The sequence below is a fragment of the Tenrec ecaudatus genome, chromosome 13, assembly GCF_050624435.1.
Source record: "Tenrec ecaudatus isolate mTenEca1 chromosome 13, mTenEca1.hap1, whole genome shotgun sequence".
NCBI classification, from domain to species: Eukaryota; Metazoa; Chordata; class Mammalia; order Afrosoricida; family Tenrecidae; genus Tenrec; species Tenrec ecaudatus.
The window spans coordinates 42,573,291-42,585,999 of record NC_134542.1 but is presented as its reverse complement, the minus strand read 5'-3'; the positions used below and the strand labels follow the sequence as shown (position 1 = coordinate 42,585,999).

The 12,709-nt window shown below is 49.0% G+C and overlaps 1 protein-coding gene across 1 annotated transcript in view; it reads right to left on the bottom strand.

Moving 5' to 3' along the window:
- The window catches only part of HECW2 (HECT, C2 and WW domain containing E3 ubiquitin protein ligase 2), a 431,089-nt gene extending 423,812 nt beyond the window's left edge, over positions 1-7,277 (bottom strand). Inside the window, exon 1 of the mRNA XM_075529169.1 lies at positions 6,938-7,277. The gene's annotated coding sequence lies outside the window, so the exon portion shown is untranslated. The remainder of the gene's footprint in view (positions 1-6,937) is intronic.
- Between the last annotated feature and the right edge of the window lie 5,432 nt (positions 7,278-12,709).

Below are 12,709 nucleotides of genomic sequence, written 5' to 3'. Positions count from 1 at the left end.
GAGCCATAATCAACTGTAACACCTGCTGGTCCACACTCCAAGCACACCATTTAAAAGAGGGGTTTCTGAGCAGAGGACAGTAACTGGCAGAAATAAGTACTGCAACCCTCATATACGGAGCACTGGCACAGGAACGAAATGCTCACCGGGTCAACGGCACAATCCCAAGCCCTGGTGGGAATTTTCACATAAGGTACAAACACACCAACTTCTCCTTCGACGCAAGCCCTCTCTTTGAAAAAGCAGAGGCCCACATCCAAGCCTGAAGTCAGAAGAGTCCACAGAAAACAAAGGCCCTCCTCTTATCCTGGGGGCCAGAGAGCTGGGAAACGATGAGAATGTACAGTCAGGTCTTCACAACAGTGCTTGTGTTCTGGACTCATGAAACTCGCATTCATATCAACAAGACCCATGTCTCCGTCCGGTCTGCAGGCACATTGTGTGGCAGCGGCTCTCCCAAATCACAAGCATTGTCCCCACGTGTGTCAGTCTCAGGTGAATGTTGTTCCTGTTGTTACTCCTGCTGTTGGGTGTTGTGACGTCAATTCCAGCTAATAGCAACCCTTGAGCCAGAGCAGAGCTGCCCCATGGAGCTAAGCTGCAAGCTTCATAGAAGCAGACCGCCGCAGCCAAACTTCCAGGTGGCAATCAGGCGCTTCACTGGTGCCCACTGGAGTCAGCAGTAATTCCTGCTGTTCTCGAAGACACCGCTATAAGTAGACAGCCACCGACTTAAGGATCAGACTCGATTTCCTGTGTGCGGAAATAGTGAGCAAGCAAGAACAACTGATGGGTCTTCATCATCTGTCTATTCCTATGCATGTTCCTGCTTCCTGGTTTAGATTGTTCTTATCCTTCTTGCCTCTCCACTGTACTAGGGAACTTTATTAGCCAAACATTACATTTAAATGTGAAAGGAGACCCTTTTGATAATAAAAGGTCAAGGGCAGTGAACTGCAGCTCAGATCTAGGAAAGAAAAGCACTGGTGAAGTAGGAACACCTTAGAGCAGCGGTTTCTCAACCTGGGGGCCACGCGACCCTTCCACAGGGGCCGCCCGATTCATCACAGTAGCAAAATGACAGTGAGGAAGTAACAACGAAAATCATGTTATGGTCGGGGGTCACCACAACATGAGGAAGTGTCTGAAAGGGTCACGGCACAAGGAAGGTGGCGCCCCGCTAGGGGGCGTGAGGGCAGCAAACACTGGGGAGGGGATACCAGGAAAGGAGAGATAGCAAAACGTGGATGAATTGTTGAATGTAAAATTGATCACCCAATTCACAATAAAAAGTTTTTTTAAATAAAGAGAAATCATAAACTGGGACTGTAAGCCAAAAGCACCGCTTGGCTCGCATCCCTTCAACTCCCTTGCTCACACCCTTATTCAAGCTGTGTCCCTCTACCAAAGGCCCGCAGAGTGGATTGTAACATTCTGAGGAAATGAGTCTAAGTAATCAAATTAAATAAACTCAAAAACTCACTGCCATCGGGTCGATGCTGACTCACGGCAACCCTACAGGTCAAGGTAGAAGTACCTCTGTGGGTTACCGAGTCTAACTGTTTACGGGAGTAGAAAGCCTCGCCCTTCTCCCTCGGCGCTGGCTGGTGCTTTCCAACCGCTGACCTCTCAGTTAGCAGCCCCATGTGTAATCACCAGGTGGTCAGGGCTCCTACACAAATGAAACATGAAGGAGGGAAGGGCTGGGGAAAGGTGCACTCTTCCTATTAGGAAGCAACTTCTGGCAGCTGCCTCTCTTAAAAATTCCAAACCAAGTCCTCAGCCATCAAGTGGATTCTGGCTCATAGCAACCCTAAGAGGGTTTTTCGCAAGCTATATCTTTATGGGAACAGTCTAACCTTTCTCTTAGGGCAGTGGTTCTTTACCTTCCTCATGCCGCGACCATTTCATACAGTTCCTCATGTTGTGGTGACCCCCAAAACATAAAATTAATGTTGTTGCTGCTTCCTAACTGTCATTTTGCTACTGTGATGAATCAGGCAACCCCTGTGAAAGGGTCATTCGACCCCCAAAGGGGTCATGACCCACAGGTTGAGAACCCGCTATCCTAGGAAAAGGCTAATGGGTGTGAACCACCGACTCTCAGAACTGCTTCTGTTAAATCATCCAAACTTCACAGATCGCCCTCTTTCTTCCAGAGCTACAGCTAGTATTTGACAAGGGAGCTAAAAGATGCCGACTCAACAATGACATTCCCTACTGAGCATGTATTGCGGATGTCGTTCCACCCCACACCCCCCAAAAGCATGTGGCACAAAGCACTAGGCTGGGGATCCAGGCTGCGCCCACAGCAAGCCCTCAACAAGGAGGCTCTAGTTCCTCAAAAGGGCCTTCTTCACAATGAAGACAGCAACCTGGCGTGGAGACGCACAGATACGCAGCATGGGGCTAGCAAGTATTTCCAATGGTAGGGCCTCTCCTTGGTGCCAGGGCAGACACTGAAAAAGGACAGAACCCAAGAGCCTGCTCTCCGGCCAAGTGCTTCTATCTGCCAGAAAAGTCTAGAGCATCTGACCACGAGCACAACAGCAACTTGGTTTCTCTGCCTTTGGCTAAGAACAGTACAAATCGCTTGGGAAAGTGTAAGTTTCTCTCCCGACGTGGCATCGCCCAGGTTACATAGAGCTGGTGCTTGCTCCTTGGCTCTTATTCAGCAGGATCAAACATTGATCATGTCCTTCATTCAGGATAGTCCTTGTGCCTCATGAGTATTGCTCTATTGGAATATTTTCTCTCACATCAATCAAAACAGTTCCCACCAAAAACACACTGCAAAGAAGGAAGGCCAATTGCGTACCATGTTTGCAATCTACAGTGCTTAAATTATCTTCCATGGTGGTGGGAAACGGCTTATTTCAAGAATTCATAATGATTGATTGCCTCACCCGCTTTCATAAGGATTCATGGGGCAAGGCTACCACAGGTGTAGGCATGGTAGAGCAAATTCCTTCCTGTGTTAAACCATCACTGTCAATAACTGAGAGTCTGAAGAATTATGCTGGGGGTCAGGGAGCGGGTAGGAGAACCCTCAGCACAGAGAAGGTCACACCAAGTCCTTCCAGCTCTGAGGCCTTACTCTGTACGAGCTAACCAAACAAACAAGCTCACCGCCATCAAGCTGATACAGACGCAAAGTGACACTGTAGGACAGAGCAGAACTGCCCCCCTGGATTTCCAAGATTAAATCTTAACAAGAGTAGAAAGGCTCACCTTTCTCCCTCAGCAGCTCTGGTTTCCAACTGCTGACCTTGCCGTCACTTGCCGTCAGCAGCTGAAAGCATAGCCCACTACATCACCAGGGGCCCTTAGAAAAGAGCCAAGAAAGTCACAACTTTTTTTCCACGTGTTAGGACAACTCTAAGTTCAAAGACATTTTTGTTAACAGGCCTACCTAAACTGCCTCACGTGACAACGAAGGCCAGCCTGCCCACAAACGGTGCTTCAGCTGTCCAGGAGAGGCATGTGGTGACGCGGTTATCACTTGGAACGGCTCTTCTGGGGCCGGTGTCAGCAGAAAGAATGGCGGGTGGAAGCACGCCTGACCTCTGCCTGTGGCAAGATCCGAAGTGGTGCCCATGCCACGGTCCTCAAGGAAGAAATTAAATGTGCTGCTTGAACTAGAAGGTGATGATGACTTTGGGACGTCCTTGACAATGACTTTGACCTCTTTGGGGAGGTCAAAATTGTCTTCCCATCCTCAGTCCTACCTATCCAGCCTCCGAAGTGGATGACTGCTGAGGGATATTATGACTCTGGATGACTGGGTCTCTGTCAGTTACAGATGCCATCTGCCGCCCACTCCATATAAACGATCCCTGTGGGATCTCTTCTGATGACCAAACAGATGTACGAACTCCAGATTTTCACCCTACTAATAATACCCGCAAAGAGTCCCCGGTGGCATAGTGGGTTGCACATGGACTGCTAACGGCAAGGCAACGATTCGAATCTACCTCAAGAGCAACAGGAGGCTTTCTGCTCCTGTGACCCTGGCAGCCTCGGAAACCCTTCCTTGGCAGTTCTACTCTTGTTCCAGACAGGGTCCCTCTGAGTCGGGGAATCCAACGGCAGTAAGTTTGGCTTGAACCTTTGGAATCATACCCCAAGTAGCCCTGGTGGTGGTGTGGGTTACCCACTGGCCTGCTAACCGCAAGGTTGGCGGTTCAAACCCACCAACCGCTCCACAGGAGAAAGATGGTGCTTTTTGTAGAGATTTTATGGATTTGGATACCCTAGGGAGCAATTCTGCTCTGTCCTATATGGTCCTATAGGGTCACTAGAAGTAAGAATCAACTCGATGCCACTGGATGGTATCAATAAGTGATCTTTGTTTATAAGGGTGTCATTTGAATGATGCTCTCCCCAGTGGCGTCACTAAGGGAGGTGCAGACAGAAGCCACTGAGCTCAGGAGTGACACCAAAATGACTCTATGAGGTTTTGTGCAGTATTTCAGTAGATTTTTTATATACAAATATCAAGGTAGATATAACAACAAAAGATTTTTTTCACAAGTATCTACAAACACATCTCAATATACCGACAAGGCTAAAACTCTGTGCCTATCTCTGTTTTGAACCTTTTCACATACTCAGATCCAGAGGTTCTCTATCGTGGGTCTCATCCCCTTTGGGGGGTCGAATGGCGCTTTCACAGGGGTGGCCCAATTCATCACAGTAGCAAAATGACAGTGATGAAGTAGCAACAAACATAATTTTATGGTTGAGGGGTCACCACAACATGAGAAGCTGTATGAAAGGGTCGCAGCCCGAGGAAGGTTGAGAACCGCTGCTCTGATCAGAGCTCTCATGGCCACCCAGTTACAAGGACATCTTAATCACATGGTTTCACACGTGCTGCATAAGCTACAAGCACGAGCTACTAATTTCATTGCTGCTGGTGCTTTTATAGTCACAGATTCTGGGGGGGGGGTGGTGGTGGTGGTGGTGGTGGTGGTGTGTGTGTGTGTTCTAGCTACAATATGGTAGTGATTAGTATTTGTGAACCTCTATCAAAAACTTTTGAGAATGCATTAGTAACAAAAGGGAACAGGGTTTTGCTCACTTGCTAATTAGGTTAAGGGATTCCATGTAGAAAGATTCTACAGTACAATTTTGTTGGTGGTGTGCATCTACTATCAGAAATATATCTAAGCGACTCACTACTATATCTATGACATCTTACCCTAGATTAAAATTGATAATGTTACAATGCATTCTGTATGGTCTGGTACAGGAGGGGTGTGAAACTATGAGTGACTGCACTAGGTGACGCCACCCCCAGTGACCTCACTGAGCCTCCTTTAGGACATACAGCCATCTGTTGGGAGGAGAGAGATTGGAGGAGGGAAAAAAGAAGAAGGGAAAAAAAACCCTCTCTAGGCAACAGAAGCAATGAGCCCTTGTGGGAATAAGAGAAGTGGTAAAAGAAAATCTCCTGTGTAAGACAAATGGACAAAGGGATACATGGAGTGTCGTCAGGCCGAATTAAGGGATGCATTCATTATTTTAAATTATGTAGTTGCTTCTAAATGACAAATGATAGAAAACCATTCTTTTAAAAAGGAGACGTTTCACACTCAGGCCATAAATTCAAAGGCCTCTTGCTTGTAGGGCAATTAAGCAGATTCCAGGCCCATGAAGGCTGAAGACTCACTGAAGTTTGCTTTCCGTCCACCTCCCATCACAATGATCGCTGATGCGGTCCTCCTTGAAGTTTACTATCTATTGACCCTTCTAACTGTACCTGAGCGCTCTCTGCATTAACTCCGAAGACTTGCAACTCTGAACGAAATGAATGCACCTGGAAAGACGTTCTTAAAATAATAACAGCAGTCACGGGAAAAAATAAAGGCAAAACCACCTGAGCTCTGCTCCCAGAGGCGATGGGGCACGCGAGAGCAGACCCCCGCGGCCGCGCGTCCTCCCTCGGAAAAGCATGCACCTCCACATCTGCAGCCCAGGTTCCGCCAGGCCCCGCGCCCTGCGGCCAAGGTCCCCGCGCGCCCGAGACGCGAAAGGAAACGCAATCGCCTCCCCTCCCGGAGGGATGCTCGAAGCACGCCCCCAAGCCCCGGCTCCGCGGGGTCCCTGAGCCACCAAGCCTGTCCCGGCGCCTCTCGCCCGCGTTTCGGGGCAGCGGAAACCGAGATCTCCACGGAATGACCGCGCCGGGGCGCGAGAGAGGGCGACCAGCCGCCTCCGGGCCGCGGTCCCGTACCTGCGGCGCGGCCGGGCCGGGCGCGGGCCGCGCACTCACCTGGGCCGGGCGCCCGCGGGTGCGGGCTGCGGGAAGGAGCGGGTCCGGGGCGGGAGGGCGCCCGCCGTCGCCTGGGCCCGCGGCCCCCGCGCCCTCCGGCCGGTCCGCGCGCGCCGCGGGGAGAGCAGGCGGGCGGGGGCGCCGCGCGCGTCGCCTGCGGCTCGGGGCTGCGGCCGCCGCTGCCGCGGGCCCGGGGGAGTCCGCGCGGCCGTCCCCCACCGCGCGAGCCGGCGCGGCGCGGCTCAGCGGCCGTCCCCGCCGCCCTGCGCGCCAGGCCGGGTGTGGGCTCGCCTTGGTGCGGCCGGCATCTCCCTGGGCGCCCGACGCGGCTCCGCGCCGCCGCCCACCCCCGCTGACGCCGCGCCCCGCGCGCGCCCCGCCGGAGGTGTCGGGGCGGCGGCGGGGCCCCGCGGAGCCATCGGAGGGGCGCCGGGGTCCGCGAGCCGCGGGGCGGGGGGTGGGGGGTGGCGGCCGAGCGCGGCGGCTCCGCAGCGCCGGCTCCTCGGCGCTCGCTCTCCAGGCGCCGCCCGCCCGCCCGCCCGCGGCTCCCCGGCTCCCCGCTCCCCGCTCCCCGCCACGCGACCGGCCTCCCGCCCGCCCGCCCGCCGCCACCTCGCCGCGGCCCAGCGGGCCCGCAGCCTGCGCCGCCCGGCCCCTCACCTCCAGCGACGCCGGCGCCCCTTCTGCTAGGCGCCTCGGTGGCATCTGCCTGCTCCTCCCTCCGGGGCGCTGGCCGGGGGGCCGCCTGCCCGTCGGGGCCGAGGGGGCGTGTTGGCCGAGAAGCGGGGCGAAGCGGACGAGGGGGCAGCCCGCCCGGAGGAAGGTGCGGGAGGGCGGGGCGGGGCGGAGGACGCGTCCCGGGGCTGCGGCGGAGCCCGAGGTGCTCGCCCCCGGCGCCGCGGAAGGACGCGAGCGCTCTGAGAGGGCCTGCAGGCTGCAGGGAGACCCTGTGGGGTCCGCCGGGCCCGGCCGGTTTGCCCCCCAGCAAGCTCACGGAGAGTGTCTTGCCTCGGTTTCCCCAAACGCAAGGGCAAGACTGTGAAATACTCCTGTCACCTACACGGGGTGTGGTCACGAGTCAAAGATTAGATTGTTGCCAGTGCGCTCGGTGTCTTTGCCAAAAGAGGGCACTAAAAATAAGAAGAATAGTATTAATATTTCCAGCCGCCTGTTTACTTCATCCGGAGCATGTTCATGAACTTATCTTGTCATCTGTCAGGATACTGCCCCTGCCCACGATAGGGAAGATTGACGAGGTTTCACAGTGAAGCTATGTCCGTCTGGAAGAAGTCCAAACGCATACTTTTTCCCAAATAATGGATAGCCATGATTTTGAGATTTTGTGAGGATAGTGTGCAGTATTATCCATCCTCCCCCTTTTCTGGTAATGGCAATTCATTTTTCCTTTGGGAACCGCCCCTCCCCCATCCACAAGGACTCTGGTTCCAGGAGGCTGATCGGACCCCCTCCCTCTAGGAGTAGCCAGTCTTCACTTCGAGCACAGTGACTGGCTCAGGGACGGTTGTATGGAAACTGACATTCAACCTGGGCTTTGCTGGATGGGTGCAGAGGAAGGGGGAAGGGGGGGTGGTGTTAAACTCTTTTAAGTAGGGCAATTAAATTGGAAGGATATAAATCTTTGGTGGTACAAGGGCCCCCAATGCATAAGAATGAAATCAGCATCCAAAAAATGGGAAGCTGAGGGAAAGAGGGCATCCTAGATGTTTTCTGAACCTCTGGAAACCCTCGCTCGCATCTGGCCTGAACTGCCTGCCTGAGCCATTAATTAAATCCTCCCCCTTTGTTGTTCCTGAAGTTCCACTCCCTTGTGTTCTGTCACTTGCCACAAAGAGCCCTGACTCATTATTCCCCTGAGTCTGTCCATCCCAGACATCAGGGCGAGGACATCCACCAAACTGAGGCGCTGTGCTCCCCTCCCCCTTCTGATCCTTGTCTAATTCCTACTGGGATAATAGGGATCCCATATGATGGTCTGTTTCTAGTCTGGGAGTGGAGAACCCATATTCTGCCAAGGGCCATTTGGAGATTTATAACCTATTCAAAGGCCACACGGCTTATACATTTAATTAACTCACTGCTAATGTGATGGCTGAAATGGCTTCTTGGTGGTGAGGCATGTGATGTCAGCTGGTATTGATGATTTCCCAAGCTTTATACCCCAATAAGGCCAGCTGTTCCCTACCCCAACTCCAGACCCAGCAGCCCCACACCCACAACCCTGATCTCCTGTACCGCCTAGCCACTGTGGTGCAGGCTGTTTTTAAACAAAAAGTATAAAAATAGAGCTAAAATGGATCTCTAGGAGGGGGGCTTCAGAAACTTTGTGGGAAAATGGAATTAAATGATCATGGATGAATTGTAGGATATCTGAATTATGTGTCAATAAAACATTTTTAAATCTTTTTTTCCATGAACTTTTTAAAGCCCCCTCTTACACTGCTGCTGGCTTTAAGATAAAAAACAAACGTGGCAAGAGAGTCACATTTTCCCTCTCTCCCCTTAAAATAAGCTCCATCAATCTTTAAAACCTGCTCTATAACCTCCTAGGAGCCCTGGAGACAATGGCCCAGTGGGTTACACATTGGATCGTTAACGCCAAGGTTCACGGTTTGAAACCCAGAGTGTAGCGCAACAGGAGAAAGATGAGGCTTTCTACTCCTACAAATATTTACTGTCTCAGAAACCCACAGGGGTGGGTCTGCTGCCCTATAGGGTCAGTATCAATATATTGAATAATCTTTAAAACAGTTATGCTAAAGTCTCAGATTTGCAAGTGTGTAGAGGTGAAGTTATGCGTCTCTGACTCGCATCCCCCATCACCACCGCTACCCAGTGGAGGTCTCATCCCTGAATCCCAGGTTGGTTCTTCCATGGCCTTTTATATGGAGAACTCAGTATTTCACAAGCTGGTCCGGTCTCCTTGAGAACGGGCCTGCCACAGGAAAGTGATTCTGATTTCTCCATTTAAGTCAAAATGACAGGTTCCATCTGACAGGGCTCCAAGTCCTAAGACAGACTTGTGAACCACTTGACTCGTCTCTTTTCCAGGCTCTCGGTGTGGCCCTGCACAACTTACCAGATGACAGTGTCTTAGTCTGAGTGTCACCAACCGATTTACCTCCTTTCTATTGACACACTTACATCTGGAAACAGTCGCCCTGAAGCACCAGGATGTCCAAAGTTAAACTCAAAGACAGAATCCAAGAAAGTGACGCTCATAGGTCCCTACCAACACCACAGGAGAGTCCTGAGAAATGTCATGTTTTTGTAAAAGTGTCAAAAGTAAGCTATCATGCCCTTCCAATGGCAGCCTGAGGTGACACAGAAACCCCCCCAAGATCATGCAAATAAAGAGGTTCAAATCTTCAGATCCATTTTAAGAATGCTCAGGAAGCTTCCCAGGCCATCCAGGGTGTGCATATCTGAAAAGCCACCAAATATTTGAAAGATGTCACTTTGCAGAAGCAGCGTGTGTGGTGGAGCGAGTGGCTGCTCTGGGCCTGGGCCAAACAAACAGTGCGGGTCCGTGGCCTGAAGAAAGTGCTGGATTAATTTTTGCTGCACTTGCTTTAAAAGTGCAGAAAATAATGTGAAAGGTTTTGATGTGGATTCTCTGGTGATGGAGCATTCCAGAGCTCATGGTCCCATCAAGCCACCCAGGAGCTTTCCCTGACACATGGGAAGGATCCTGACTTACAGGGAAGGAATTGTCCCTAAACCAGAAGAGGACGTGGTACAGAGGAGAACGATATCCCAGAAGAAACTGAAGAAGCAAAAACGTATGGCTCCGGAATAAACTAAACCTAACAAGATAATAAAAATAAGGTTGGTGTGGGGTTTTTTAGTAAAATATTTTAATTGCAAGAGAGAATGTCTCTTTTCTATTTTAACTTCCCCTGTGTCGTAAGTCTCATCTATCTGAACATGTCGGAGTAGCTGCAGGCATTTTGGAAGGGGAAGCTGAGTTGAAGATCTGCTTATATGAGGTAAATGCTATACCTTTTTTTGTGATATTCGCTTCAGCAGTACCCACACCCACTGCCTTTGAGTCGATTCTGAATTGTAATACAGGGTTTCGGAGGCTTTGTACACCTTTATGGGAACAAACAGCTTCATCTTTTTCTTGCAGAGGAGCCAGTCGGTTGGAACCATCAACCTTGTGGTTAACAACTCAACACTTATGCCCAGCATCACCACCAGGGCTCCTTGCAGCTCCCATGGTGCCCTGAGTTCACTGCTCCAGGGCCTCCATCCCCCGGACCACTCAGTGCTGTGACCTGCAGGTGGAGGGTCTGCGATCGTTCTGAGTGAATGCCTGCTTAAATCCCGGCGGGACGCGAGTAGTGAAGCACACAGTATTTGAGAAGTACGGTCCAGATGTGCTCGCAGGTCTTATTCATTGTATGTGAAAGAAATGTTATTTTCCCAAGTTTTACAACCATCTGAAAAACGTATGTGTCTTTCCAAATAATGACGGAAAAGAAATGCTTCTAAGTTATCAATAATAAAAAATAAGTGCTTTTCAACCATACTAGCTGAAAGATGGAAATATCTCAATTCACTGCATCAAAAATATGATAAAGTTATTTTCATATAAAGAAGAAAAAGAGTATGCAGCCAAAATATGTAGGGAAAAAGGACAGGGGTAAGTTAAAAAGTGTTGCTACTAAAGTTTCAGTTCATATATACACTGGTTTATTTCCGATAAAACATGTTTAAACATATCTAAGAAAAAATAATTAAAAATAAAATAATTTTTAAAACCCTGTCTCTGTCTGTGCTCAGTAGATGGCTACAGACAAGTTCTCTCAGTAATGCATCTGATGTGGTCTCTCTCAGGTGCCTTAAAAAAAGGTCTGATTTAAACTTTCTTCCAAGGGGATCTGCTGGCCAGTTAAATTCTAGGCAAAGATGTCAGTTCAGAAGGTTATGGAGAGTGGAGTCTTGATAAATTTTCTAGAACAATACAGGATGAACACCGGGACTTACTGTGAAGCAGTTTTAAGGAAATTGAAAACAGAATTAGTGAGGAAAAGACCAGGAAAATTACACCAAGGAAAAATATGTTTTTTCCATTATGATGCTATGTACCCTGTTCATTCTTCAAGGTTAGAAAAGGCTGTTCTATGAATATTTCTTTGGAAAACCTTATCCCATCTACTTTATGGCCCTAAACAGACTTCTTTTTGTTCCCCAATCTCAAAAACATGTCAAACATGATTTTAGTCCCTCAAGTATACCAAAACTGCTGATTTGATGTGGTATAAATCAGATTGCAGAATTGTGCAGCAAAGGATTAGAGAGTAAATACTGCCTTTAGAAGTATAAAGACCTATATGGAGGCTATCTTAAACATTAGCTTCACATTTTGATATGTTCTTTACTTAAGGCTTCTTTGATTTTGTAGCAACACTTTTTTATGCACACTCATAGAAATGTATCAGGCAGCATTTTATTATTATTCTTCGGATTTCAGTATTGCCTGGTGTTCATCAAGGCTTTCAAATGTGTAACTATTTGTAGTTCTTTATTCCAAATAAATATTATTTCTGTACTTTGTTCTTGTATATTTTCTTTTTTTTAATAAATCATTTTACTGGGGGCTCTTACAGCTCTTTTAACAATCTGTTTTTGGATACTTTTCTTCAAGGAGGCTCACAATTGTATAAGCTTCAGAGCCCGCAGAGACTAGATCTGCCCCCTTTAAATGTAATAATCTCTTTTTTTAATGTAATAATCTTAACCTGATGAGTACAGTATTCAGAGAGTGGGCCCTTCCAATTGTAGAAATGACTATACCCACTTCTCACTAATCATCATGGTTAGGTTTCAAAAGAAGGCCAGTCTGCAAAAATCAGTATTAAGTGAAAATGGAGGATGATCAGATCAGGTCACAAAATGGAGGATGACTATATCCGGACATAAATACCAAATTACATCATTACATTAACTACCAAACAACTGAGAATCATGACCCAGCCAGGTTGACACAGAACCTTAACCATCACGGCCAGAATTACTCTCACCTCACTGCTCAGCATTCATCACTGCCAGAGGTATATCAGGAATGTACCAAATAGTCCAGTAGTAGATATTTTACTGTTGGTGTAAATGCAAAATGCCTGATCACGAGGTAGTTACCAAGTAAGCAATCGATATAATGAAGGCACAATATTGCTTTGAGATGAGCATTCCTGCAGTATTTCTTCTGTCAATCATCATTTAGGTACAGATAACAGTCACAACTGGGGAACAGGGGCAGGGCCACGGCATTAAAGAAGATACACATTTGAATGCCAAAATATATTATTAGATGCATTACAATGCTTCTGCTCGTTAGAACCAAGTACACAGAGCAGAACTGGCCCACTATTTCCATAATGCTTGTCACTTGTTTTCTGGGCCCTGATT